Source organism: Xenopus laevis, chromosome 2L, assembly GCF_017654675.1.
Source record: "Xenopus laevis strain J_2021 chromosome 2L, Xenopus_laevis_v10.1, whole genome shotgun sequence".
Taxonomy (NCBI): domain Eukaryota; kingdom Metazoa; phylum Chordata; class Amphibia; order Anura; family Pipidae; genus Xenopus; species Xenopus laevis.
Genome location: NC_054373.1, coordinates 60,289,967 through 60,296,036, shown reverse-complemented (window position 1 = coordinate 60,296,036; position 6,070 = coordinate 60,289,967).

The window sequence follows — 6,070 nt, the reverse complement described above, 5'->3', positions numbered from 1 at the left end:
ATTTTTACACTGAACAATTCCTTTAACAAACAAGTGTACTAGATTTGAGTGGTCATCTCAAGCCAGGAGGCATTTGACACTTTAAAGAAAAGATTTATTACGGCTCCTATTTTGGCGCATCCCGATCCCTCTCAACCATTTGTGCTGGAAGTAGACAACTCGGAAGTGGCTGTGGAAGAAGTTTTATCTCAATGCTTGGGTGCTTAAAATCTTCTTCGGTAGAACAAAAATAATGAAGACGCGATACCAATGCGGGTGGTGTACTTAAAGTACCTCCAAGGCTTTAACTCAAAATCTTCTTCATCCAGTTGCATTTTTTCAAAGAAGCTATCAAGTTCGGAATGCAATTTTGATGTTGGAGACAGTGAGTTGTTAGCTATCAAATTAGCTTTAGAGGAGTGGAGAAATTTTTTGGAGGGCGCATTTCCTCCTATTTTGGTGTACACGGACCATAAGAACTTGAGTATTCACGCAATGCCAAGAGGTTGAGATCTAGACAAGCTAGGTGGGCCCTTTTCTTTTCACAGTTTCAGCTTCATATTACTTATCGTCCTGGCTCACGAAACAACAAGGCTGACCCATTGTCTCATATGTTTTCTCAAAAGTGTCCTTCAGTCAAGTCAGCTTTTTACTACTGCAATCCACACTTTGACATAGGATTCAAAAAAGAACCGATCTCCCTCCAATAGATGTTTCTGTGCACCTTCAAGAGGGTCTTTATTTCTTTAGGGAGAGACTATTTGTTCCTGCACCTTAAGGGCTGAGGCTTTAAAAGCTATTCATGAGTCCCCTCTGGCTGGACATTTTGGGTTATGTAAAACCTTAGATTTAGCACAATGGCATTTTTGGTGGGCAAAATTGGGCAGTGATTGTTACCTATTCCAAATAATCCTTGGGCTTCCATCTCAATGGATTTCATTACTGATCTTCCACCTTCCAAGGGTTGTTCCGTTATATTTGTGGTGTTAGATAGTTTGACCAAGTGGGCTCATTTTATCGCTCTTCCTGGAGTTCCAACTGCACTGAGTACCTTCATTAAAGAAGTGGTGCGTCTACATGGGTTACCAAAGGATATAGTGGCAGACCGGGGTGTTCAGTTTACCTCAAGATTCTGGAGGGCCCTTTGTAGAGGGTTACAAATTAAATTGTCCCTTTCATCTGGATATCATCCACAGACAAATGGGCAGACTGAAAAAAACAACCAGACACTTGAGCAGTATTTGAGATGCTTTTCTTGCTTTCTTCAAGACAACTGGGTTGAGCTTTTACCTATGGCGGAATTTGCTTATAATAATTCCATGCACTCATCTACTAAACAAACTTCTTTCTATGCTAATTTTGGATATCATCCTTCCATGATTCCTGGATTGTTAAAGGAGGAACCTGTACCTGCTGCTCAAGAAAGACTTACCCTGTTAAAATCAAATGCTGAGATTTTATGTCAGAGCCTGTTAAAGGCTCAAGCCAATATTAAGTATTTTGCTGATAAGAAGAGAAATCCGGATTGTTTTTGGAGACAAGGTGTGGCTGTCGACTCAGAATCTGAGACTGAACTGTCCATTGAAGAAATTAGAGCAACATTTTGAGATTGTTCAACAAATTAACCCAGTGGTCTATAAATTGCGGTTGCCTGACTCATTTCGTATATAATCCAGTATTCCATTCCACTTTGCTGAAACCGGTGGCGTCAAACCAATTTCCTGGTCATGGAAATTCTACTCCAGACCCAGACTTTGTGGAGGATCATGTGGAGTTCGAGGTTGAGTCCATTGTGGATTCAAGGCGCAGAGGAGGCAAGCTCCAGTATCAAATGGAAAGGATTCGGCTCGAAGAAAATTCATGGGAATCAGCTGTTCATGTTCATGATCCAAGACTTGTGAGGATCTTTCAGTCACGGAATTCTGGTAAACCTGCTCATGTTCGCGTCCAGAGGCCATATCTAAGGGAGGGGAAATCTCAGGATCCCAAGGGTACTGGCACCGTACTTCGGTGCAGACGTTGGGAACCTCTACATCGTGACGCAATTTGTCCAGATTCGATGCAACGTCGTGACACAGCGCGTCTGAATTTGACGAAACGCCGTGATGCAGGAGTTGTAACACAGGCGACGTGATGTTGGGGCCTATTTAAACCTTCTTTCAAGGTCAGGACTTTGCTCAGACATCGTCTTGGCTACTCTCCCTAAAACTTTTGGAACTCTACTTCGTGTATTGACTTTGGAATTCATTTTGACTATGCTTGCTAATCTCCCTTACTGCTGTGACTCTGTGACTCGGAATTTCTCTGTTTTCCTGGTTTGACCTTGCCTGCCCCTGACTACGCTGGATTTCTGCCTACCCTGACTTGGCCCGTCTGACCATTCTATTTCTTCATCACAGAGAGCCGTACTTCGCAACCACTATCACTGTTATTTCGGCTCTCATACCTTCCCCTACCAGTTTCTCCTCTGTGCATATTGGAGGACACACCGTGTGGGGTACTGTAAGAGCGGCTTTCCTCCAGCTAATTGGTTCCAGACTCCGGTAAGCCTGATACCCAGTGTAAAAGGACAGTAAAAATGGAGGCTTTTGAACCAGCCAGTCATTAGTACAACATACTCCCATGTCCATGACCACACCAAACCCTGAGTGCAAAATTCAAGAAACAGGCATAAATCATTCTTTTTCATACTCACATTTTACCTTCTTTGCCCCTGCAGTGTTGCTCATTGCATACTTAAAGGCAGCATATGTAGGAGGACTAGCACTAACAACTTTTGTTGTTCTTAATGGCTGCTCAAGGTAGGTGCATGGTCCTGTTTTCTATATGGACACCTGCCCATGGGTGGCAGCTTTATAGGGGCAACCTATGGGTGCCCATATTTTTTTAAAAACATTTTTTCCTTTAAGTTCCCCCCAGACACTTGTGGTTCAATGTATTGATGAAGCTGATGGAGAGGAAGGATATAATTTATTTCTACAATCAGAGCAAAAGGTGACCTTCAATCCTCAAGGTCCTATTGAGGATAAAATAAAATATAAAGAAATATAAATAGAAGATGGATTATGAGAACAGTATGTTTAAAAAATGTACAATTTATTGCTTCCGCATAATTCTATAAAAAAAACTGGCCGGCCTGGAAACACAGTAAATAAATTATTAATAAATATGCATAAAAACTATTTCTGATTTAATCCAGGTGGGTAATCACTCTTTTAAACGTAAGTAATATAGTAATTGTTCCTTGTTTGTGGTGTATGCTTGTAAACTGGCAACTGTGTGTTGTAGTTCAGCAAGATTAGAAAAGTTATTTCAAATCTGAGGTGTGGATCAGAACTTTCCCATATGGTGAAGCAGTGAAATACACAGGGTGCTTTTCTTAGTGGATTAACAGGCAGATAAGTGAATGGCTATAGATAAAAAGCCAATTTCCAAGGAGATATACGCGTGTGTCCCCCACTCCCTCCTCCTTTCCAGCTGTAAGAGCCCCCATAAAATAATTGGATCGATCTCACTAGATTCTCTGTTCCGGTTTTTCCTCGTGGGCGCAGCTGGGTTTAAACTCAATCTCAAGCCTGTTTACGATTCCACCACTCGGCAGGTGCCCTCTTCCCGAAGATCCAAGAGGAATGTTCTTAGGGCAGTGGCAAATATAAATAGGCCCATCAGCACTGCACCCTACACCTTGCATGTGTGCCCTTGAGCATAAAAGAATTATGTGCAGTTGGCAATGCTGTACTGATGTCTACATACTATACTAATGAGGAAGTCATGATGTGTCGCAGTGTCTGACCTCCTGGTGGGATGATATGATAATATAATATGCATTCACAATACAAGACCTGGGGGAATATCAGCAAAATGTTTCAAATACATACCTGCTGTCTGAAGTGGAAATGTAAATTGCACTACATTTTAGTTTCACATGAGATCAGTTAGGAGTTATTTTTCTATGTAATGTTTAGTCAGGCTTTGCTCTTTCACAGTGAAAGCAGCTACTGAAATTAATTTCATGTTTAAAGAGGATAGGCTGTGAAGGAGTCTTAAAGGGGTGGTTCACCTTTAAGTTAGCTTTCAAATAGGGGTCACTGACCCCAATTAAAAAAAAACCAAATGCTTGGTAAGGCTACAAATGCATTGTTATTGCTACTTTTTATTAATCCTCTTTGTATTCAGGCTTCTCCTATTTATATTCCAATCTCTTATTCAAATCAATGCATAGTTGTTAGGGTAATTTGGACCCTAGCGATCAGATTGCTGAAGTTGCAAACTGAAGAGCTGATGAATAAAAAGCAAAATTACAAGGGGTACATTATTTATTATAATACACATGTTTTAGTGAGTCATGTGACAAAAATTACATCGCTACTCACCGTTTATAACTGATGATGTCACTAGTCACCGTTGATAAGGATATAATTCACAATATATTCATGGCTTTTGTGTATTATAACAAACTACAATACAACAAACTATACTGACAATCCCTATGTCATTTGAATCCTGGAGACTGAATGACATTGGAGTACAATTCCCCCATTAATACAAGAAGCCAGATGCCAGTGTGATTACAGGTATGGTAACAGCAGTTTTACAAAATATTACAAACAATAAGCAATAACAAATGTAACAGATAACTCTATCCAATTCGATCAAGAAAGGCCTCATAGCATTATATTTGATAAATGCTGAAATTACTTAAATAGGCCAAAGATCACACAAACTTTTTCACAACGCATTGAACAGCTGATAAACACGTGACGTAGGACAGATCAAAGTACAAACACTCTGGCACCTTTATAGAGGTACTGTTGATTTTGCAGTCCTTGGCAAATAATGAATTAATGGCATACTGCCTCCGAGTTAAAAAAAATGTGTATGGCTAAGGTTTTCCCCGACATTTATATGACAATTATATCATAGGGTCACAAAATTGTTAGACTGGCCAGGCCAAAAACCAAAATGGGTACTGGTAAAAGAGAAGGTGATATTAGGTGAAGGTACATGATTAAATGAGGGTACAGACAACAGGAGGAAAGCAAGAAATATAATTGTGACATTCCATGAAATTATTGAAAGTAGGCACTATTAAACTTAGGACTTTTGTCCTTTATTTGTTGGGCAGGGTTTCCATTTAGTGGAAGGCACTGTCTGGGCACACTTCTGCTTTAATCATACATGTCCATTATCTACTGCAAATAAATATATTATTTGAATGGCACAAAAATGTTAAAATTCATTTAGTCATGTATCTTACCCCTACAAAGTATACAAATCCCCATTAGCTAATTCCCTGATACAATGAAAAACATGATCACAAACATTAACCTTTGTCTTCTATCATGGCAAAGATTCAGTCAAATGTTTTGAAAAGCACTGAAGCTGACAATGCGTGTATGTATTTTGCTTAGGAGAACAGCACAAAAAAAATATCAGTAGAGACGTCATATTCCCCTAAGGGGTGCCTCACTCAAGCACAGACTTGTTCTTCCTTTACAGCACCTTATGCAATGTTGCTAAATAAGCCAGCATAGATTGCATTTGCAAATAAAAGAAAAAGAAGTAGATATGCTAAATATGGTGACAAGTATAGTGTACGCTAGTACATTACAGTACAGTGCAGTGGCATAACTAGATATTAATGAGCCCACAGCAAATAATTTTTTAAGAGCTCAAAATGTCCAGAGGTTTACCTGTTTTACCGATATTTATTGAACCTATATATGATAAGGCCTCATGAGGCCCCTATACCTCCTGGTCTCCCCTGCAGCCGCAGGGTCTGCTTCATCTGTGGCTACGGCCCTGCTACAGTGTTACAACATCAAACATAACATATAACTTTCATTATCTTGTAGATTAAAGTGATGTTGCCAGAAAAGTACAACATATGAGCACAGTGTGATATTCAGCCAAAATCAAGATCTGTTCTGGAGCTGACTGGACACTACAGCTTTTGTAGGGAAGATTTTTTGACTCCACATAGATAATTAACCCCTGTGCTGCCAACCCTAAACTCTCATTGGATTTTAAAGACTAGTTTTTTCTTTTTCTTTAGCGATAAAACAGATACATTTTAGAAGTATTCACTGCA